Source organism: Marmota flaviventris, chromosome 13 (assembly GCF_047511675.1).
Source record: "Marmota flaviventris isolate mMarFla1 chromosome 13, mMarFla1.hap1, whole genome shotgun sequence".
Classification (NCBI taxonomy): Eukaryota; Metazoa; Chordata; class Mammalia; order Rodentia; family Sciuridae; genus Marmota; species Marmota flaviventris.
This window is the reverse complement of record NC_092510.1, coordinates 18,344,521-18,368,584: the sequence shown is the minus strand read 5'-3', so window position 1 is coordinate 18,368,584 and position 24,064 is coordinate 18,344,521. Positions and strand designations below refer to the sequence as shown.

General features: G+C 40.3%; 1 long non-coding RNA gene across 9 annotated transcripts in view; it reads left to right on the top strand.

Annotated features, from left to right (window-relative positions):
- The window catches only part of LOC139701551 (uncharacterized), a 225,985-nt gene that overhangs the window by 88,937 nt on the left and 112,984 nt on the right, over positions 1–24,064 (top strand). For 2 of the 9 annotated variants that reach the window (XR_011704077.1, XR_011704075.1), the window contains exon 3: positions 20,199–20,243. The exons of the other annotated variants lie outside the window; for them this stretch is intronic. This is a non-coding gene — a long non-coding RNA (uncharacterized lncRNA). The remainder of the gene's footprint in view (positions 1–20,198; positions 20,244–24,064) is intronic. 9 annotated transcript variants of the gene reach the window in all.

Genomic DNA, 24,064 nt, shown 5'->3' with positions numbered 1-24,064 from the left:
AACAACGTGCTGAGACCCCAAAGACCTATGTGTATTTCATAGAAGAGTAGGATTGGATCCAGCCTAGTCAGTGAGTAGACCAAGGAACATTCCTCACAATAATCCAACTGTTATCCACAATTTCCCCCCCACAGGGAGTGAATAAATTCCAGGAATCTGTACTTATCCTGGCCTGGTTTGTGAGAGAACAAGAATTTGTTCAGTCTGTGCCATTTCCTTCTGTGCATACAAAAGCACAACAGTCAGCAAATATTTTATTGAGTAGGTACTTTGTGGTAGGCACTATATTAATAACTTACATGGATTACTTTATGTTGCAAAAGAGGTGCTATTTTTATCCTCTAAGGATGAAGAAACTGAGTTTAGAGGAAGCTTAAATACTTTGCCACAAGGTACAAAGTTATTCTGTGCTGAGTTCAGAATCTGGAGGGTGAACTCTTAACCCCTAAACAACTCTGTCTTCCCAAAGACCATTCCTCTTCTGTTCATTAAATTTTAGGTCACATGTGATTTATTTGCAGGAGTGGAACATAAGACCTGGAGTAGGCTCTTCATTTCCAGAAGCTGCCTCAGTAGCTCTTTGGAATGAAGATGTCTTTGCAAAAGGGTACCTCTCATTCTATAGGTCTTAGAAGACAGGGGCTAATCCACTGGCCACCTTGGACTCATCAAGTTTTGAAAATGAGTGTAGCATGTGGCCCATCCCAGAGCTCATCAACGCACATCAGTTTCCACATAGGAGAGAGAAAACAGCAATCAGTCTAATTTAACTTGATACAGGTATGGAGACTGGAGAATGGAAAGACACATACTCATCCTATTATTTTTCATGGATTTTCCCTGGATCTCAAATAGTTTTTCACTAGGGCTGGAAAGAAATCAATGGGAGATTGAGTTCTTTAATGACTTAAAAATCAGGGTGTTTTGTATTAACTTTCAACCTATATGTTATTGAATCCTTGCCAAGGAATAGCAGGTAATGATTTCACTTTTTTTTTTTTTAATTTTTTATTGTGGGTTGTTCAAAACATTACAAATTTCTTGACATATCATATTCCACACTTTGATTCAAGTGGGTTATGAACTCCCACCTTCACCCCATACACAGATTGCAGAATCACATCAGTTACACATCCATTGATTTACAAATTGCCATACTAGTGTCTGTTGTGCTCTGCTGCCTTTCCCATCCTCCCCCCTCCCCCCTCCCCACCTCTCCCCTCCCCTCCCCTCCTCTCTCTCTACCTCCTCCACTGTATAACCCTGAGGGTCTCCTTCCATTACCATGCAATTTCCCTTCTCTCTCCCTTTCCCTCCCACCTCTCATCCCTGTTAAATGTTAATCTTCTTCTCCTGCTCTTCGTCCCTACTCTGTTCTTAGTTACTCTCCTTATATCAAAGAAGACATTTGGCATTTGTTTTTTAGGGATTGGCTAGCTTCACTTAGCATAATCTGCTCTAATGCCATCCATTTCCCTGTAAATTCTATGATTTTGTCATTTTTTAATGCAGAGTAATACTCCATTGTGTATAAATGCCACATTTTTTTATCCATTCGTCTATTGAAGGGCATCTAGGTTGGTTCCACAGTCTTGCTATTGTGAACTGTGCTGCTATGAACATCGATGTAGCAGTGTCCCTGTAGCATGCTCTTTTTAGGTCTTTAGGGAATAGACCAAGAAGGGGAATAGCTGGGTCAAATGGTGGCTCCATTCCCAGCTTTCCAAGAAATCTCCATACTGCTTTCCAAATTGGCTGCACCAATCTGCAGTCCCACCAGCAATGTACAAGTGTACCCTTTTCCCCACAACCTCGCAAGCACTTGTTGTTGTTTGATTTCCTAATGGCTGCCAATCTTACTGGAGTGAGATGGTATCTTAGGGTGGTTTTGATTTGCATTTCTCTGACAGCTAGAGATGTTGAGCATTTTTTCATGTACTTGTTGATTGACTGTATGTCCTCCTCTGAGAAGTGTCTGTTCAGGTCCTTGGCCCATTTGTTGATTGGGTTGTCTGTTCTCTTATTGTCTAATTTTTTGAGTTCTTTGTATACTCTGGATATTAGGGCTCTATCTAAAGTGTGAGGAGTAAAGATTTGTTCCCAGGGTGTAGGCTCCCTATTTACCTCTCTTATTGTTTCTTTTGCTGAGAAAAAACTTTTTAGTTTGATTAAGTCCCATTTGTTGATTCTAGTTATTAACTTTTGTGCTATGGGTGTCCTATTGAGGAATTTGGAGCCCGACCCCACCAACTGTAGATCGTAGCCAACTTTTTCTTCTATCAGACGGCGCGTCTCTGATTTGATATCAAGCTCCTTGATCCATTTTGAATTCACTTTTGTGCATGGCAAGAGAAAGGGATTCAGTTTCATTTTGTTGCATATGGATTTCCAGTTTTCCCAGCACCATTTGTTGAAGATGCTATCCTTCCTCCATTGCATGCTTTTAGCCCCTTTATCAAATATAAGATAGTTGTAGTTTTGTGGATTGGTTTCTGTGTCCTCTATTCTGAACCATTGGTCCACCCGCCTGTTTTGGTACCAGTACCATGCTGTTTTTGTTACTATTGCTCTGTAGTATAGTTTGAAGTCTGGTATCGCTATACCGCCTGATTCACACTTCCTGCTTAGCATTGTTTTTACTATTCTGGGTCTTTTATTTTTCCATATGAATTTCATGATTGCTTTCTCTATTTCTATAAGAAATGCCGTTGGGATTTTGATTGGCATTGCATTAAACCTATAGAGAACTTTTGGTAATATCGCCATTTTGATGATGTTAGTTCTGCCTATCCATGAACAGGGTATATTTTTCCATCTTCTAAGATCTTCTTCTATTTCTCTCTTTAGGGTTATGTAGTTTTCATTGTATAAGTCTTTCACCTCTTTTGTTAGGTTGATTCCCAAGTATTTTATTTTTTTTGAAGATATTGTGAATGGAGTGGTTGTCCTCATTTCCATTTCAGAGGATTTGTTGCTGATATACAGGAATGCCTTTGATTTATGCTTGTTGATTTTATATCCTGCCACTTTGCTGAATTCATTTATTAGCTCTAATAGTTTCTTTGTAGACCCTTTTGGGTCTGCTAGGTATAGAATCATATCATCTGCAAATAGTGATAATTTAAGTTCTTCTTTTCCTATTTTTATGCCTTTAATTTCTTTCGTCTGTCTAATTGCTCTGGCCAGTGTTTCAAGAACTATGTTGAACAGAAGTGGAGAGAGAGGGCATCCCTGACTTGTTCCAGATTTTAGAGGGAATGCCTTCAGTTTTTCTCCATTCAGAATGATGCTAGCCTGAGGCTTAGCATAGATTGCTTTTACAATATTGAGGTATGTTCCTGTTAACCCTAGTTTTTCTAGAGCTTTGAACATAAAGGGATGCTGTACTTTGTCGAATGCTTTTTCCGCATCTATCGAGATGATCATATGGTTCTTATTTTTATGTCTATTGATGTGGTGAATAACATCTATTGATTTCCGTATATTGAACCAGCCTTGCATCCCAGGGATGAATCCTACTTGATCATGGTGTACAATTTTTTTGATATGTTTTTGTATCCGATTCGCCAGAATTTTATTGAGGATTTTTGCATCTAGGTTCATTAGAGATATTGGTCTGTAGTTTTCTTTCTTTGAAGTGTCTTTGTCTGGTTTAGGTATCAGGGTGATGTTGGCCTCATAGAATGAATTTGGAAGTTCTCCCTCCTTTTCTATTTCCTGAAATAGCTTGAAAAGTATTGGTATTAGTTCTTCTTTAAAGGTTTTGTAAAATTCTGCTGTATACCCATCCAGACCTGGGCTTTTCTTAGTTGGTAGTCTTTTTATGGTTTCTTCTATTTCCTCAATTGATATTGGTCTGTTTAGGTTTTCTATATCCTCCTGACTCAATCTGGGCAGATCATATGACTTAAGAAATTTATCGATGCCTTCACTACCTTCTAATTTGTTGGAGTATAAGGATTCATAATAGTTTTTGATTATCTTCTGTATTTCTGAAGTGTCTGTTGTGATATTGCCTTTTTCATCCCGTATGCTAGTAATTTGAGTTCTCTCTCTTCTTCTCTTCGCTAGCATCGCTAAGGGTCTATCGATTTTGTTTATTTTTTCAAAGAACCAACTTTTAGTTTTGTCAATTTTTTCAATTGTTTCTTTTGTTTCGATTTCATTAATTTCAGCTCTGATTTTAATTATTTCTTGCCTTCTACTTCTTTTGCTGTTGTTTTGCTCTTCTTTTTCAAGGATTTTGAGATGAAGTATGAGATCATTTATTTGTTGGTTTTTTCTTTTTTTAAGGAATGAACTCCAAGCAATGAATTTTCCTCTTAGAACTGCTTTCAATGTGTCCCATAGATTCCGATATGTTGTGTCTGTGTTTTCATTTATCTCTAAGAATTTTTTAATTTCCTTCTTGATGTCTTCTATAACCCATTGATCATTCAGTAACCTATTGTTCATTCTCCAAGTGATGTATGCTTTTTCCTTCCTTCTTTTATCGTTGATTTTCAGTTTCATTCCATTATGATCAGATAAGATGCATGGTATTATCTCTACTCCTTTATATTGTCTAAGAGTTGCCCTGTGACATAATATATGATCTATTTTTGAGAAGGATCCATGTGCTGCTGAGAAAAAAGTGTAACTGCTTGATGTTGGGTGGTATACTCTATATATGTCAATTAGGTCTAGGTTATTAATAGTGTTATTGAGTTCTATAGTTTCCTTATTCAACTTTTGTTTGGAAGATCTGTCCAGTGGCGAGAGAGGTGTGTTGAAGTCTCCCATGATTATGGTATGGTGGTCTATTAGACTCTTGAACTTGAGAAGAGTTTGTTTGACGAACATAGCTGCACCATTGTTTGGGGCAAAAATATTTATGATTGTTATGTCTTGTTGGTGTATGGTTCCCTTAAGCAGTATGTAGTGTCCCTCTTTATCTCTTTTGATTAACTTTGGCTTGAAATCTATTTTATTTGATATGAGTATGGACACTCCTGCTTGTTTCCGAAGTCCATATGAGTGATATGATTTTTCCCAACCTTTCACCTTCAGCCTATGTATGTCTTTTCCTATCAAATGCGTCTCCTGTAGGCAGCATATTGTTGGGTCTTGTTTTGTGATCCATTCTACTAGCCTGTGTCTCTTAATTGGTGAGTTTAAGCCATTAACATTTAGGGTTATTATTGAGATATGGGTTGTTCTTCCAGCCATATTTGTTTATTTCTGTTACTAAACATGGTTTGTTTTCCTCTTTGATTATTCCCCCCCCCCTTTATTGTCCTATCTCCCACTGTTGGTTTTCATTGTTATTTTCCATTTCCTCTTCCTGTAATGCTTTGGCGAGGATGTTTTGAAGAGATGGTTTTCTAGCTGCGAATTCTTTAAACTTTTGTTTATCGTGGAAGGTTTTAATTTCATCCTCCATCCTGAGGCTTAATTTCGCTGGATACACGATTCTTGGTTGGAACCCATTTTCTTTCAGTGTTTGAAATATGTTATTCCAGGATCTTCTAGCTTTCAGAGACTGTGTTGAAAGATGAGCTGTTATCCTGATTGGCTTACCCCTAAATGTAATCTGCTTCCTTTCTCTTGTAGCTTTTAAAATTCTCTCCTTATTCTGTATGTTGGGCATCTTCATTATAATGTGTCTAGGTGTGGATCTCTTATGATTTTGCACATTCGGCGTCCTGTAGGCTTCTAGGATTTGGGATTCTGTCTCATTCTTCAAGTCTGGGAAGTTTTCTTGTATTATTTCATTGAATAGACTTCTCATTCCTTTGGTTTGGAGCTCTGTACCTTCCTGTATCCCAATGACTCTTAAGTTTGGTCTCTTAATGTTATCCCATATTTCTTGGATGTTCTGCTCATGGTTTCTTAACAGTCTTGCTGAGCTGTCTATGTTCTTTCCCAGTTGAAATACTTTGTCTTCATTGTCTGATGTTCTATCTTCTAAGTGTTCTACTCTGCTGGTAGTATTCTCCATTGAGTTTTTAAGTTGGTTTATTGCTTCCTGCATTTCTAGGATTTCTGTTTGTTTGTTTTTTATAACCTCTATCTCCCTGTATAGTTGATCCTTTGCTTCCTGGATTTGTTTGCGTAATTCGTTGTCGAAGTGATCTTTCATTGTCTGATTTTGCTGTTTAATGTCTTCCTTGATACTCCAGATCATCTGAAGCATGTATATCCTGAATTCTTTATCTGACATTCCATCTGCTGCAGCTGTTACCTCTTCTAAAGTTGCGTTGACCTGCATTGCTTGTGGTCCTTTCTTTCCTTGTCTTTTCATACTGCTTGCGTATCTTTCCTGCAGGTGCGGGCGGCGGCTCTGCTCTCTCCTTATTCCAATTGGGGTTTCGTGGCTACCATGCCGGCAGGTCACTGGGCCTGTTCTCGGAGCTGGCGGCGGCTCTGTTCTGCCCCTGCTCCGATTGGGGTGACGAGTGTACCACGCCGGCAGGCCACCGGGCCTGATCCACCTGTCGGTTGCAGGTTTGCCTACCCTGCAGGCGCGGGCGGCGGCTCTACTCTGCCCCTACTCCAAATGGGGTGACGTGTCTGTCGTACCGGCAGGCCACTGGGCCTGTCCCGCTGGTCGGTCGCAGATCTGCCCACCTTTCGGGCACGGGTGGAGGCTCTGCTCTGCCCCTACTCCAATTGGGGTGTCGTGACTACCCCGCCTGCAGGACGCTGGGCCTGTTCCTGGCACGGGCGGCGACTCTGCTCTGCCACTACTCCAATTAGGGTGGTGTTTGTACCACGCCGGCAGGCTCCTGGGCCTGATCCGCCGGTCTGTTGTAGGTCTGCCTACCTTGGAGGCGCGGGCGGCGGATCTGCCCTGCCCCTCCTACCACGCCTGCGGACCCCTGGGCCTGATCTGCAGGTTGATCACTGGTCTGCTCACCCTGCGGGCACGGGTGGCGGTTCCGCTCCGCCCCCACTCCAATTGGGGTCACGTGACCACCACACCGGCAGGGCCTGATCCGGTTGTGGGAGAAGGATCTGCTCTGCCCCTACTCCAGTTGGGGTGACGTGTGTACCACACTGGCAGGCCACTGGGCCTGACCCGCCAGGCTGTCACAGGTCTGTTTACCTTGCAAGCGCAAACGGCGGCTCTGCCCTGCCCCTCCTACCACGCCCATGTACCACTGTGTCGCGGGTCTGCCCACCTTGCGGGTGCGGGTGGCTGCTCCGCTCCGCCCCCTCTCCAATTGGGGTCACGCGGTCACCACGCTGGTGAGCCGCTGGGCCTGCTCCGGGCGCTGGCGGCGGCCCGGCTCCTCCCCTCTGGCTCGACGACAAATCGAGGAGACTCGGGTGACTGTGCCTCACCCCCCCTACCAGGAGACCAACTGCTTATGTCACCGCTGGTATTGATGAAGTTCTCTCCTCCGCCGCTTTCTGCAGACATCAGATCTCTGCCATGTTGGTATCCTATGCGAATGGCAGCATTTCGTTCCCCTTGCCGGGCAACCAAAGCACCGGGTGAGTCCTGACCGGCCCTCAGCAGGACCCGGACCGAGAAGCAGTTTCCGCGGGCTCCTAGCCCCTGGCCAGGGAAGTTCCGGGAGCCGGAACTCGGCTGCTCTGTGCTCGGTGTAAGCTCCTATAAGTGTAAGCTCCAAGAAGCAGTCCCCGCGGGCTCAGTTCCGGGAGCCGGAATTCGGCTGCTTAGTGCTTGTTGTATGCTCTGATAGGAGCAGGGTCCAAGAAGCAGCCTCCGCAGGCTCAGCAGCCCTGGGCCAGGGCGGTTTAGGGACGGTTCCGGGAGCCGGAACTCGGCCGCCCCGCGCTCGGTGTTCGCTCCGATAAGATCAGGTTCTAAGAAGCACCCAGGCGCTGAACCCTAGCAATCTGTCTGCAAGCCGCAGGCGAATTGCAGCCTGAAATTAACTGTTCTATGGCTGAATGAGCTGCGGTCAGTCATGATTTCACTTTTGTTTTAGGAGTTCTTGCTCTAAGAACAGGATCATGCATTTGTTTCCAGAGAGTCTTTCTAAAAGATCCTGTGTCTCATCTGCTTAAAATCCTTTTACGCCTTTTGATTTTAGCTCATTTCCTTGCAAAGAATCACCAGTTCTTCATGTAATCCCAAATTTCAAACTATGCAGAACTATGTATAAGTTCCCAATTGTGTCATGTCTAGCTATCCTTCTGGGCCTGCATGCATACTGGTCTTCTGCCACCCCGCCCCCAAATCCTTCCTTCTTTGGTTACCGGATCAATTTCTCTCAACTCCACCTAAAATAGCAATTTGTACCTTCTCCCTCTGGGTTACTTCTCTGAAGCATGTTCCTCAGAATAAATGAAAAATTTAAGTGAATGCTCTCACCTGTGTCTGCAGCTCAACATGTGTCCAGAGCTCAGGTGTGCAGTTGGCAGCAGGACTTTCATCATTCCACAGCCTCTTACCAGCTGGGACAACTTCAAAATCATCATTTATTAGCTGGATGCAGTGGCACACACCCTAAACCCAACAGTTTGTGAGGTTGAGGCAGGAGGATCACAAGTTCAAAGCCAGCCTTGGCAATTTAGCAAGATCCTGAGCAAGCTAGCAAGACCCTGTCTCAAAAAATAAAAAAAAAATAAAATGTTTGCCTGGGAGCAGTGGCGCATGACTGTAATCCCAGCTGCTTGGGAGGCTGAGGCAGAAGGATTGCAAGTTCAAAGCCAGCCTCAGCAAAAGTGAGGTGCTAAGCAACTCAGTGAGACCCTGTCTCTAAATAAAAATACATAAAAGGGCAGGGGATGTGGCTCAGTGGTCAAGTGCCCCTGAATTCAATCCCTGGTACCCACCCCCCAAAAAAAGATGTTTTAAAGGACTGGGGAAAACGTTTTAGTGGTTAAATCACTGGTACTAAAAAAAGTCATTTACTGACTTCTCTGTACCCCAGATAGGTTATATAAAATGGGATATGAATAGTATTATATTCAAAGATTCCTATAAAGATTAAATAACAATATAAATATTAATTGTCATACTTTTAATAAATTGCACAATTTGCATTCAGAAAGTAATCTTTTGTCTTTTTTTCCATTGTGCTTAGCAAATAGCAGATGATTCATGAATGCTTGTGGAATGAGAAGAAATTAAAGATCATGGACATGATATATGAATTAATAATATGCTTATACATAAATGCAGTATAGTTACTGTTTAATAATCATCATCATTAGTAGTAGTACTGGGGATTGAACCCCAGGGGACTTTGTCCCTGAGCTACATCCCCAGCCTTTTTATTTTTAACTTGGAGATATGGTCTCACTCAGTTGCCCAGGGTGGCCTTAAACTTCAGCTCCTCCTCCCTTAACTTCCTGTGTAGCTGGGATTACATGTGTGCTGCTGCACCTGGTTCATACAACTATTTAATTGTGTTAAATATGCTGATGCTTTAAAATTCTCTGAAGGACTGCTCATCTACTGAAAGTTGGACTTGCCACTGTAAGTATAAGCCATATGTGTAAGTGAGCAGAGGCCCTTTATTAAAGCAGTAGACATCCATTCCACTTACAAACTCATCTTTGGATGTGGACTAAAATCTAATTTCTTGAGCATATTACAATAGTTGTCCTAAATGATAAAGAACATAAAAATATCTAAGTTTCTCAAGTACAGGTTTATGATGATAAGACAAAGAAGTTCAAATATCTTTTACCCTTTACCAACCCATGTAAGCTAAGGCCAATTGGTTTCACCTTTCAATATCTGTTCTGATTTCTATCTGTATTGCAGGAGTTAGAAAGACACTAATCACATTTCCCAAATGCTCTTTCACTAGTTTTGCCAATGTGAGTTAGAATCCCTGGTGACTTGCACAGAATTAAGTGGTAAGAGAACGGAGAGAGAGGAAGTGGTTAAGGACTTCAAAAGTGGTGAGGTTCTTGCAGCCACATGTGGACGTCTTTTGTCATGGACTGAAGCTGAAATGCTGCCATCCTAGAATGAGCTCTGGGATTAGTGGTATTGTGGGTCCTTGGCTCTCAAGGTGACAGAGGCGGCTGCAACCTGGGTGAGCTATTTCTGCCAAATTGTGTTAAAAGTCATTACTGGTGGCCCCAGTCTTGTGCCTATTTCCTCCAATCCAACCAGAATTTCATAAATACCTAAATCCTAGAATTAAGTTCTTTTCCACTTAAAATAGCTAGAAGTGCTGTTACACCCCTGCTCCAGCTCCTATTTTGCAGCTTTGTTGTTATTGCTCTGGTCATTTTTTTCTCTAGCTAACATCTTTCCTCGCCCTCCATCTCTACCCATCCCGCACTAGAAACTGACTTAACAATGCTGCCTTTCTCCTAAGAGAAGTTAGAGTCAAGAATCATACCACTTGACTCTGAATTTCTCACTTACAGTTACAACCTACTCCACTCAATTTGCTTTCAAATCTGTCTCATTGGGAAGAGCACCACCCTTTGCAAATGAATATTAGACATCCTCTGAATCCCAGTGGCTAACTAGCCCCTGGTGAGGGCTCTTGGAGCCACTCACCATGGGAAAAACTTTCCCTCTTTTCCCAGCATCAAATGCTTTTACCCACTACAAGCCATAGTGGTATCAGTATGCCTATAACAGCAGCTTCAAAGATGACATAAAAATGTTAGTAGTGAAGACATTGAAGCCTTAAATGCCCATCTGAGGTGGTAGAATTCATTTCCTGTCACCTGTAGTTAGATAAAGACTTAAATTCTGCCTTTCAGTGAGCAGGGGAGGGGGTATTGAAGCTATGTTTTAAATGAATATTCAAAGAAGGGCTTAAGGAACATTACTTCCAGTGGGAACACTTGATCCTAGAATTGCAAAAGTTCCTTTCATTTAATTTTTATAAAGTGACTAATGGGAACTTGGAGTAGCCAACTCAATTCAGTTTGGCAAATGTGTCTCCAATGGCATGATATAACAAAGAATATATCTGGTTTTTGTCCCTGGTTACTGGCACAGAGCTTGAAGAATCCTTGAAATTTTCCTGATAACAATGTTTTCTGGTAATTCATAGTGAGCTCCTTTCTACCATAACTTTATGCTAATGAGGTGACTAAGGACAGTTCCTGAGAGAGTCTCAAGGGAGGGGCTGGTGATGTCAGAAAGACTAAGCACAAGGTTAGAGGATTGGAACTTTCAGTCCTTCCCTTCACCCTCCTCCAGGAAGGGGAGTTGGAGATTGAATTCAAACAGGTGACTAGCAAGTTAATCAGTCATGCTTATGCATTAAAATCTCAATACAAACTGAACCATAAATTCAAGAGTTTCCACGTTGTTGATCATGCTGATGTACTGGGAGAATGTCTTAATCTGACCCCACATGGATGGAAGCTCTGTGCCTCTCTTCCCTCAAACTTTACCCTCTTCTCCCTTCCTGAATTGTATCTTTTATAATGAAATGGCAATTTAAATACTATGCTAATAGTGAGTTCTATGAGTCATTCAAAGTGAATCACCAAACATGAACGGGGTTGTGAGAACCCTCAGATTTGTGTCTGGCTGGGCAGTATTGAAGTGCCTGGAGGACACCTGGGTCTTGCAGCTGGCACTTGAGGTGAGGCAGTCCTATTGGACTGGTCCCATTTACCTGTGGGATTTGTACTGTAGGCAGTGTCAGAATTGATTTGAACTGTGAAACTCCCAGTTTGGTGTTTGGGATTGTTGTTGAAATGCATATGCTAACTGTGGGCAGGGCCCATGCTAGATATTGAGGATAGAGAATGAGTAAGGTGTGCCAGTCTGGTTCTCAAAAGTGTTAAGGACTTGGTTGTGTAACTTACTAGCATTTAGAAAATAGGGTGTTAGCATAAGTGGCAAGTCTCCTATTATAAGAAGGGAGCTGTCAATCAGAACACCTTGAGTTTTATCAGGATAAGTACATAGAATAAAATAATTTTGTGTATCTAGACAGTATTGCTTTTAACTATAAATATTAAATAAGAGGATAAAGATACATAGTTACTATGTTTTATCATTTATATTACTTTGGCTATAAGAAGAAATGCTGCCATGATAAAGTTTGCCTATCATAGAAAGAAGGGGTAGATGATAGGTAAAGGATAGATAGATGATAGATAGATATTCAAATTTATATATATATATATATATATATATATATATATATACACACACACACATTTGCATTTTATTAAATAAAGAGTCAGAGAGGTTTTTATTTTACTTTTTTTTTTGTAAAAAGATAAATGGTAAATATTTTAGGCCTTGTAGTCTCTCTTATAATTATTCAACATTGCCAGAGTTGGGCAAAAGCCTCCAAGGATATTACATAAAGGAATGGTCATGACTGTATTCTAATAAAACTTTATTTGTGGACACTGAAGTTGAACTTTATAGAATTCTTTTCATGCATCACAAAATAATATTGTTCTTTCAGTTTGTTTCAAGTATTTAAAAATGCAAAAATCATTCTTAGCTGAATATTGAACCCATGGCCTTGGGCATGCTAGGCAAGCATACTACCATCTAGCCACATTCCTAGCCCTCTATGACTTTTATCATAGACCAATTAGGTTAATTTAGTAAGGATGCCTTTTTGTTCTTGCTACATGATCTGAGTAAACCTGCCTTAGCTGGGAACTCTAACAACTGAATTATTTGAATTCTATTGAATGTTGAGAGAAATCCTCATAAATAGTATCATCCTTCCATCTCTCCAGCCTGTTCTCATCCTTCTCCCCTCTCTCCCTTCTCTGTCTTTATCTCATTTCTGAAAGATAAGACAGGTTTATAGAAAAGGAGCCTCATATACTTCCAACATTGACTACTTGTGCCATTAATATCAAGGTAACATAGCTGGTGACAGCTTCTTGCATTGATTCATAATTCATGTCCCTGTTAAAGGGTATCTGATCCGTTCAGTTATACATATTTCACTCTGAATATGCTAATGTTGTCAGTTTAAATCAAAATAAAACCACAACTTATTTCTTCCATGATTGGGAACTAAAAGAGAAAATGCCTCTGTTGGGAGGGGGCTGAGAAATACCAGGATCTGGACAATTCCCTGGTCATTTTTTTCTCTAGCTAACATCTTTCCTCGCCCTCCATCTCTACCCATCCCGCACTAGAAACTGACTTAACAATGCTGCCTTTCTCCTAAGAGAAGTTAGAGTCAAGAATCATACCACTTGACTCTGAATTTCTCACTTACAGTTACAACCTACTCCACTCAATTTGCTTTCAAATCTGTCTCATTGGGAAGAGCACCACCCTTTGCAAATGAATATTAGACATCCTCTGAATCCCAGTGGCTAACTAGCCCCTGGTGAGGGCTCTTGGAGCCACTCACCATGGGAAAAACTTTCCCTCTTTTCCCAGCATCAAATGCTTTTACCCACTACAAGCCCTTTACAGAATAATAACCCAAGTATACAAAGCTAAAGAAAACTCTCAGAACACAAAGTCAATGACAAATAGATAATGAGGGCTGACTTTGAAATAAATCCTGTCCTAACCATAGTCAAATGGCCTATTAGAGGTTCTTCCCAAGCCAACAGTGGGCATCCTGTAACATGGCAGTATTTCATATGCACTAGCTTCATAGTTGCTAGAGTTAGCTTTCTTGGAAAATGTATTTCAAGAAGTGGTTGTATTTTTTAAAGCATTTAAAAAAAATTTTTCCTCTGTTTAAATGAATAGGTTCATCAATCAGAAAGCCCAAAGGCAGGTGGAAAAAAATAAGGGCAAAGTTTTTTTATTGTTATTAAAGAAGGAGAAATAATATCTGAGGCCTGAAGCTCAATTTGTGAAGAGCATGATCCACAGGACTCCTGTTAAAGGTGGGCTGCTGCTGAGACACTTCAAAAGATCATCTTTATTGCAGAACAATTGCCTGACCCAGTTTCCTGGTCAGCAACATGCTTTTGTAGAAACTTCAGGAGCTGATGAAAAAGCTCAGCAAAGTTAGCATGTTTACTTTCATCTGAGGCTCTTGGGAGGGGAAATATGAAAAGGTTTCTAGGTCCCTTGGATTTAGCACTGTGAGGTCTACTGGCACAGAAGAAAAGAATGAAACAAAAGATATGAACATGTTTTAAAAAGGAGGATCTGATTTATTGGCAAATGTACTTGCTATCAGGGTTTGCAGAACACAGAGGTCTTTCTGTATTCATAGTCTTTTGCCTATCAAAACATTTTGATATTATAATAAAACACTTTGGTAAAACACATTTTGCCCTTTGAATAAGAATTCACTGCCTCTGTATAAAATGATATTCTTTTGCCCTGTCTTAGGTCTTCTTGTGAAACAATTCTGGGTGCATAAGCATCTAAACAATATTTAATTCGGAATTCCAACATGCATCATAAAACTAGCATAAAAAAGCAACAATGTATGTTTTAATGATTTCAAAGGAGAAAACACATTTCCACAAACAGCTCTAAATTAAAGTTCTATTCATTGCTTGTTAGAAAAATATTACATCTTTAAGCAAAGAGCTCCTCAGCTTTTTTTTTATTATTATTTTAAGCATCTCTATACTTATATTTATCAGTAAAAAGAATCTGCCAAAAGAGCTATTTAGCTTTAAAATTCCTCTTTCACTTGACATTCTTTCCCTTTTGGGTTCATTTTGGAGACTGTCATCTTAAATTCATTTTTTTTACCTGACTTCCATCAGTTTCCTAGGGCTGCTATAAGAAAGTATCAAAAACAAGGTGACCTAAACACCAGCTAGAAATCTCTACTCTCATGGTGCTGGAGGCTAGAAGTCTGAAATAGAGGTGTCCTCAGTACAGTGATGCCTTCCTATGGAAGACTCCGTTCTTGCCTCTTCTAGCTTTAGGCATTTGCTGGGAATTTGTGTCACTTCTTAACTTGTAGATAGATCACTACAGTCACATGGTCTTCTTCTGACTATGTATACTTTCACACGACCTTCTCTCCCTGTATCTGTCTTTGTGTACAAATTTCCCCTTTTGATAAGGACACCAGTCATATTGGATTGGGTTCTATCCTAATTACCTCATTTTAACTTGATTACTTCCATAAAGACCCTATTTCCAAATGAGGTCACATACTGAGATACTAGGGGCTAGGATTTTACCATTACTTTTTTGAGGTCATAAATTGATCCCTAAGACATGTATTGTTATATATTTAATATTTATATAGTGTAGCTAAACAATTCAATAGCACCATAGAAGGTGGTTCAATCCCCAAGTCCTTTCCAGTCACTTAGCATTCACAACTTGGAGTGTCTGCCCACAGGTTTTGAGACCCTACATCCAAATTTAAAATAAAAATGTCTAGGAATGGGGCTCAATTATGGAGTATCCCTTGTGTTGAAGCTTGATCTGCCCCAAATAGTCAATAGCAGGAGGGGCAGATCCAGATTTTCTTGTGGCAGAAGTTTTTCAGAAGGTACATGCAAAAATTTCTGAGTACTCAATCTGACCCTCTGTTTAGAACTCACTTCAAGAAGCACCATTCCCAGGCACCTAACAAATGAGGACACACCAATGCAGCAGAGAAGTTCAAATCATAATAGTTCCACAGTTTGTTTAGACTACTGTCACTCCTGGCTGACACTGAAATCAGAAGACACCATAGCTCAAACCCATTTAAGTCCTTGGCATTTGAATGCTGGGAAAATGTGCTTCAGAGATAAAGCTGGGTGCAGTAGCACTCCCTTGTAATCACAGCAGCTCAGGAAGCTGAGGCAGGAGAATTGCAAATTCAAGGTCAGCCTCATCAATTTAGCAAGTCACTAAGCTATTAGGGAGACACTATGGCAAAATGAAAAATTAAAAGGGCTGGGAATGTAGCTCAGTGGTAAATTGCTCCTGGGATAAATCCCTAGAACAATCCCATGCCATCCCCAGCCCCTCCCCCACCCAAAACAGGTAAATATGCTGGGCACAGTGGTCCATGCTTGTAATCCCAGCTACTTGGGAAGTTAAGATCTCAAGTTTAAGGCCAGCCTGGGTGACTTAGTAAGATCCTATCTCAAAGTAAAAAGTAAGGGCTAGAGGTATAGCTCAGTGGTTGATCCATCACCCTCAGTACCATAGAATCAACCACAACAGATATTTGTTAGAGCCTAGAGTCATGGTTCTGGATTTGAATCATGTGCAGAGTTGTAACTGAACTACATCCAGGATTGTTACTGAATCTGGTTACTGTACAGCCAGAACACAGGCATTTTAAAAGCTTCCTATGCATTACTAATATGCTTCCCAAGGTGAGAACAACTGATCTAGCTTGGAGTTCTTCAGGCATTAATGTGGGTAAGAAACACCCAGGGATCCTGCTCAAATGTAGATTCTGATTCTGTAGGTCTGGGATAAAGCTTGAAATTTTGCCTTTTTACTGTGCTTCCTGGGGATGCCAGAGCCATGGAGCACACAGAATAACTGTGTTCTAGAGAGCTTGGTCCCAAAGTTGACTGCAGAAGAGAAAAAAAATATGGATGCTTGCATTTCACCTCCAAGGATTCTAATTTGATTGGTCAAGAGAAGTATGTATGAGCATCAGGATGGTGTCCGCATTTCCCATGTGATTATGAACTGCAGTCCAGGTTGAGAGGCATCTCTAGGAAAGGCTTTCATTGTTTCTTGCAAATGAACAGCATGGACAACTAAGCTGACTTCAAAGTTTGTAAAATATAAAGCAAAGGCTGCTCAAGGGATGGGGCATATGTGCTTAACAAACTCTTGAGGGCAGGTGATAGGGGATCAACTGGCAGAAGTGAGAAAGCAGACAAGGCAGGTTCTGGGCATAGTGTTCACGGAGGTTAATTAAATCTTTTTTCACCTTGGTCAGCTGAAGCCTTCCTTAATCAGCCTGAGAGCTTAGATAAGCTTTTGTAACAGTAGTCAGAACTGTTGGAACTAAACTTGATGCCCAGAAAAGGAGACTAAATACATATTGTACCACCAGCACACTGGGATGGCATGGCCATATATCCAGGCTAGTTATCTATCCAGTCTTAGTTTACACTAATTATCACAGGGTCTAGTACAATTCCATGCTGTATCAAGGTATGGACAAGAAATGGTCATTCTAATCAAAAGGCACCCTGTATGTTACAGGCTGAATCGTGTCACATCCAAAATTCACTTATTGAAATCCTAACCCCATTACCTCAGAATGTGACTATATTTGTAGGCAAAGCCTTTAAAGGAATGATTAAGTTAAAATGAGGCCAGTAGGACAGGTCCTAATTCAATTTGGTGTGTTCTTAAAAGAAGAGAAACCTTGGACACAGGAACACCAGGGATACCTGCACCCAGAGAATGAACCCTCTAAGCACACAGAGAGAAGGTGGTAGGTAATCTGCAAGCTGAAAAGGAGTCCATGAGAAACCGGATCGGACAATACCTTGATCTTGGACTTCTAGCCTCTAGGACTGTGAGAAAATTAATTCCTGTTGCTTAAGCCGCCCTGTCTGTGATGTGTTGTTACATGTCTCATGTGAAGGAGGTGGTTGTGGGAGTTTCATTAAGGATGTAAATTTCCCCTAGTCTGGACGGGAGCATAATCCTTAGTGTATTTATTTAAAAGCTCTCAGTACATGACAGACAACCACAAAAATCCCAGCAGCATATAAAAATGAGTATTATTTCATGCTCACCAGCAGATGGCTGGGGCTCAGCTAGCCTGAACCCTATTTGGCTTAGTTCTGGGTTGCAATTGAGGTTCAGGCATCATATTTTGCAGATACCTGCACCTACTTTGAGCATATTGTTCTCGTAGTGATAGCAAACAAGGGTAAAACCAACCATGACAGCAGGTTAAGCCTCTGTTTGAGTTGTGTCCACTAACATCCATTGGTCAGAGCAAACCAAAAAAATCAAGCTTAAAGTCAAGGTTGGGCAAATATATTTTGCCCACCACAAGGCCAATGGTAATGGCACTTAAATACATTTCCATTTAATGGGGAGTGAGGAATTGAGATTGATTATTTTATCTATCAAACTTAGGTTCTATCAGTATATTTTTAGGAATTGAGTGACCATGGTCTTGGTCTTAATAAACTAACTTTAGACTAGGCCCCTACCATTATGCATGTGTAGAACAATTATCTCTGGCAACTTGCTGAGAATCAGTTTTCTTTAAAAAAATATAAAGTATATTAGTGATTACAAAACAGCAACCACTTGACTCACATATTGCTTTGCATGTTTATACAATCATTTATAAATATTTAAAATGATTTTACATGAAAAGCCAGTTTCTCTTGATAAACTGAAGAATATGACAACACTGAGCATCAAGCTAACAGAGTGGATTTGTATCTACCCCTTTAGATGTCTGCTCTCTCCTAATGTCAAAGTCCCTACCAGGCAACTTCTCTCATCAAGGCTCTGTGCTTGCCTCCAACCGGTATTTGAGTTTAGACCTGCAATCTAGATTATTTAGAGGCAATGTTATGAGATGCTAAATTGACACAGGGTATGCTCCCAATATATACTCAATTTTAATATTTCTCTTTAAACTGTTTGGTCATGTTTACATTTAGGAAGAACTTCTGATTATAATGCTTTCTTTGCACACAGAGATCTATTCCTCATGCTCTTTATTCACCAATCAGAAGGGAATGCTTTTGAATCACAAATGTTCTTGGTTTCCATGGAGTGATGTTTTCTTAAGGGTTGAAAGCATTGTGATGCTGTTTTAGGCAGGATTCTTCAGAGAAATAAAATTAATTAGATGGATGGGTTGATAGATGTATGATCAGATAGACAGAAAGATAGATAAACAGACAATAGGTAGATTGATAAAGGGGGCCTTCCTTGTAAAAAAAAATTGGCTTGCCCAATTATGGAGACTAAGTCCCATTATATGCCATCTGCAAGCTGGAGAACAAGGAAGGTCAAGGACATCATGCAGTCACATCTGAAGGCCTGAGAATGAATAGAGCTTAAACGTGTAACTTCAAACCCAAGTCTGAAGGCAAGAGAACCTGAAGCTCTAATGTCCAAGGCCAGGAGATGTTTGCCCCAAGAGACGTTTGTCCCTTCCTCCATCTCTTTTTGTTCTATTTGGGCCCCTAAAAGATTGTATTGTGTCCATGTACAGTGGTGAGGGCGTATCTTTCCTCAGCGCAGAGATTAAAATCTCTTTGGCTAGGGTCAGAAGCTCAGCTGGAATGGAAACAAGAAATCTTATCAGAGCTCTTCTCTGCCCATAAACTCCCTCAATCCATTAGTAGACTTATCAAAAGAATTGTGTCCTGCCTGCTGCCCTAACATTAAAAAGAAGCTTGTTTTGGAGACCAGCTACCCCAGACAATGCCTCAGGGTAGCACAAAGCTGTGCTACCCTTGAGACATGAGTGATGTCCCAGGGACACTCTGCTACCCTTCATGACATCACAATGAACACAACTCGATTAGGTATGTCCCTCACAAAGAAAAGCCTGAGAGAAAAGATCTTGAAAATAATAGTGAAGGTAGAAGGAAAAAGATATTTTCAAAGAGAAATAATTTTTGTTGCTATTTTTTTATCGATTTGGGTTGGGTAGTTTCTCTAGAAAAGAGAAAGGAGAGGAAGAAGAGGATGACAGGAGCAATACAAGAGAGAAGACATGAGAACTAAACAAAGAGAGGGAGAGATCTAATAAAGCTAGAGGGACCATGAAAAGCCGGTTGGAAAGAGATTCTGTTGTTTCTTTCCTTGACCCATTTGAACACTGACTAGCCTTATGTAAAGGCATTCTTCTTGGACCTACAAATAACATTTGCAAAGCCATTGATGTTTAAATGTATTCATAGAATTTATCTCATTCAACTCCCATTTTAAAGTCTGATCTAGTTTGTTTATTACCATTAGAAAATCTTATTTTTTACTGCTTCATACTTAGAGGTAGAAGCTCTGAGAGCTTTTATTTTTAAAAAAATCAAAATTTTGCCTGTTTTGTTAGCTCTTTGGGGCCTTAGGTGATGCAACACAGTGATGTGTCAATCCAGGAATCTCCTCCTATTCAAGTTCTTCCTCCCCTTCCTCTTCCTCTTCCTCTTCCTCCTCCTCCTTCTACACTACCCAAGTTGAGAACACTCTGGCCTCCACAGTGTAACATGGGACAGATGTGCACTTCCTTTCCCAAGTTCTCCTTGGTCTATAATAAGAATCTCTGATAGGAATGTCCCTTACTGAGTAGCGGTTATACAGCTACCTGGGTCAAGACAGGCTGCTTCATAGGAAAATATTGCTTGCCATTTCCACTACTGATTCATATCACATAACCCTTCTATTCTTCACCCAGAGTGTCAGCAGCAGCAGCTCCTGTGGCCATATACTTCTCATAAAGGTAAGAAGTTTGTGTTTCATACATTTGATCTGCTTCAGTGAGTTTCTGGCAGCCAGTGACTGGGAAGGAGGTATTCAACTTGAGTTTGAAGCAGCTGTTCACTTTTAAAGTTCCACAAAAAGAGCTTACTTATTAATCTTTACCACAAGAAACAAAATCATCTGTGCATTATCTATTTTCAGTTTTTAAATGATGAAACAGGCAGAAAGAGAGAAATTTCTCAAAATTGTTCATTCTATAAGCAGTAGAAGCAATATTTCAATCAACATCTCTGGTGCCCAGACAATCCTCATTCTACCACAAGATAGTTCCATCTTTAGATAAATAGGTGGGATTTAGACTAAGGCTCAAAATTGTCAAAATGCCCCATATTCACATAGCTACTAATTGGCAAAGTTAGTAAGTGAAGTCTAGTTTTCTCAAACCCAAGTCATAAATCTTAATCCATGCCTAAGATTTCTAAACATTCCCAAGTAGGTAAATATCAATCTAGAGCCTAAATATGTCCTGAGAAGTGTATAACAACTGAAAAAAATGGAAAATGAATTATTGATCTTTCTAATTAAAATGGATCCTATCTCTAGGACCCCCAGCATATAGGGAACACAAACAATGGAAAGAGACAGCATCCCCTGTGATCATTTCAGCCGTGTGTGTGTGTGTGTGTGTGTGTGTGTGTGTGAGAGAGAGAGAGAGAGAGAGAGAGAGAGAGAGAGAGGGGGTTAGATGCTCTGAAGGGGAAGGGATGCTGAGGTCACCAGACAGACCTGATGAATGAATAAACACAGGCAGGTCATCCCAGTGCAGAGACATGCATGGGATGGCCTCCAGTAAGAACAGACCTCAGGAGTTGGGTTAAAAATAAAGCAGAATTATTAGCAACACCCAACATTTCTATAGAGTGTGATATCAACATCATAGCCTCTAGTTTATGGATGAAGAAACTAGGGCTGAGATAACTTGGATGCCTGGTCCCATGCCATAGAATCAGGACATTTTAGCAGTAAGTGTCATACTCCCAAATGCCTATGTCCTAAAGTAGCAAGATGCAGGCAGGGAGCTTCTGTAAGTGAAGGGTTCAGGTAAATGTATGCTATTAGGAAGTGTATCTAGTCTTGGAGAAGGTAGAGAACCAGTTGCTCTTAGAATGACCTGAAAGAAAGAAGGACTCAAAATCTAGTGTCTTGATCTATTTTCAGTTGCTATAACAGTTGCTATAACATTCTCTATATCTGAGACTTGGAGAGTTTTAAAGAATAGACGTTTATTTTAGCTCACTATTCTATTAGTCCCAAAGTTCAAGCAGACATGTGCAGAAAGACAGAAAACTAGAATCAGCCTCACTTTGCCACAACATGTTCTCCTGGCAACTAATCCAATCCTATGGAAAAAAAAGTATTAAACCCTTTAACAACCTAATTATCTCTTAAAGGCTCCATCTCCCAACACTGCCACAACAGCAAATTTTACCATGAGTTTCATATTCAAGCCATAGCACTGGCTTCCAACAGTCAGGCTCTATAAGGAGAAAGCATATTTGTTATTAAATGAAGCCATTTAACTTTCAGGAGGTGAAGAGCAGGAAAACAAAACAAATAGTGGATTAAAAGCTTTTATATCTTGGGGGAAATCTCACATTGTTTTAAAGGAAGAGAGAAAGTAGAAAGGAAAGTAGAGCGGGAAAGTAAAAGGAAGGAAGAAATGGGAAAAACTAAAAGAAGAAAAGATGAAGGGCAGGAGGAATGGCATGGAAAAAAAAAAGTTTATGGGACATGGGACCCCTGCCTGCAGTAGTGAAGCCACAGACAGCTGTCATTGAAGGTTAGCTTTAGAGAATGGAATTAAACACACCCAATCCTCTATGCCACTGTAGACCCTGAGTTCTAGGAGATCATGGACTGAAAAATATAGGCAATTTTGATAATTCTCTGAGGATTTGAAACCATACTGTGCGTGTGGTGGGTATTGCATAAATAAAAGGATGACATTGATTGATAGTCTCTTCCCTAAAAGAAATTGATCTCCAATTCAAATCTCTAGCATAACACTGAGCATAGTTAATCTTCATATCCCACAGATGGAGACTAATGGGATGGGTCTAAGTAGACAGAAGTGCATCAGGAAACCAAATTGTGAAATGATAGCTATTGTCACCCAGGGAATTGCCAAAAGTGAACACCCTCATGGTCTCCAACTCCAATATCTGTACATCCCCCCCCCCGCCCCCCCGCCGGAGATATCAATCTGATAATATAACACTGATAGAGATGAAAAATGCATGTAAATAAGGTTTTCACAATTATTGAAAAGTGATCTTAGTAAATTTGGTCATGAACAACTGTTGGTTATTTGCTTTAAAAAAAATGGCAACAGCTGAAGTGCTTCAGGTCCAGGAAAGACAGTTATTCTATCTTCAGACCATGTCTCAGACAAATGCTATCACATATATAGGACAGATATGTACCAAATAAATGTGTTTTAACCATGTAGTCCATGTACTTAGTAAATAAACATCCATTAGCAAGCTGACAGGAAGAGCTTTTACATCTGTTCTATGAATTTGAAGAAGTCCTAGCTCTCAGATCTTTTAGGTATCACAAAATAAATCAGCCAGTGCACATACCTTAAATGCCCTTAATTTTTACCAATGCAATACCCATTATGCTCATTAAAAGTTACCAGTTTCTCCAATGAAAATCTATTTCTAGCATCCATTATGCTGATTAACAAGAATGCCAGTATGAATAAAAGACGTGGATTAAAAAACATGCCTCTAACATGTTACAGTTACCTCTGAAATGTGGCCTTTCTTGTATAATGTTAGATGACTACTGTTGAACTGCAGATTACAATTTACAACAACCACTGCCCCTAGTTGTAAAACCAAAACACATATTATTTTAAACACCAAGTACTTAGTGTTTTAAGGGAAATTAAGAGCACCAAAATATAAACAATGAACCATAGCTAAATACATCTCTTTAAGTACAATTATTTTAATAATTGACCAATGAAATGCATTCTGGTATATAGATTAAATATATTCAGTATCCTTTTCTTCTTGAATGTGAAAGAATATAAGTCATAATTGCCAAGCTTTTACATAAACACAAGAAAGCCCAGCCCCTCCATGATAATTTCTCACACTACAATATGGCCAACATATACCTGAGCAGCCACTTTTTACAATCTTGTCTTTTCAGCTGAGGGAGGACAGATCAGTGGGGCTGCCCTGCTCTCTAGTTTGTAGTTGTTTGGCTCAAATCACCATCCCTTAAATCTAGTACTTTCTATAAAATCACCAGCAATTCCCAAGTGCCTAAGTCTTTGGACCTCTTAGACTAGAGGAACATGAAGGAACACAAAGTTCTTGTGGGCTCAGGGTAGTTCAGTTTATAGATCCTACTCTCACAGGAACCTAGAGTCTTCTTCATATCTTCCTGACTCCAATATGGAATGTAGTTTCTGTCACAGATTTTCAGGACAGAATCACACCCATTCACTCGCTTACCCACTATTGTGTCTGCTCATTCACTCACTTATTTTGAAGAAGTAGCAAAACTGAGGGGTTTATATCTCGATGCTCAAAAATTACAAAACCTAAATTTTAACAGAGAAACACCTCTTTGGCCACTCTGCAATACCAGTTTTGGTCCTCCACTTGGTTGCTCAATTACCTACTGCCACAGGGTATTTCTGGTTTTATGGCATAGCTCCATTACTTTATAGAGCAGGGTTAGTGCTTTTCCTTCAATGTCCTTGCTCCCCCAAACCCAGGGCTTTCATATTTTGCATCCTAGAGTGATTTATTTTTTCAGCTA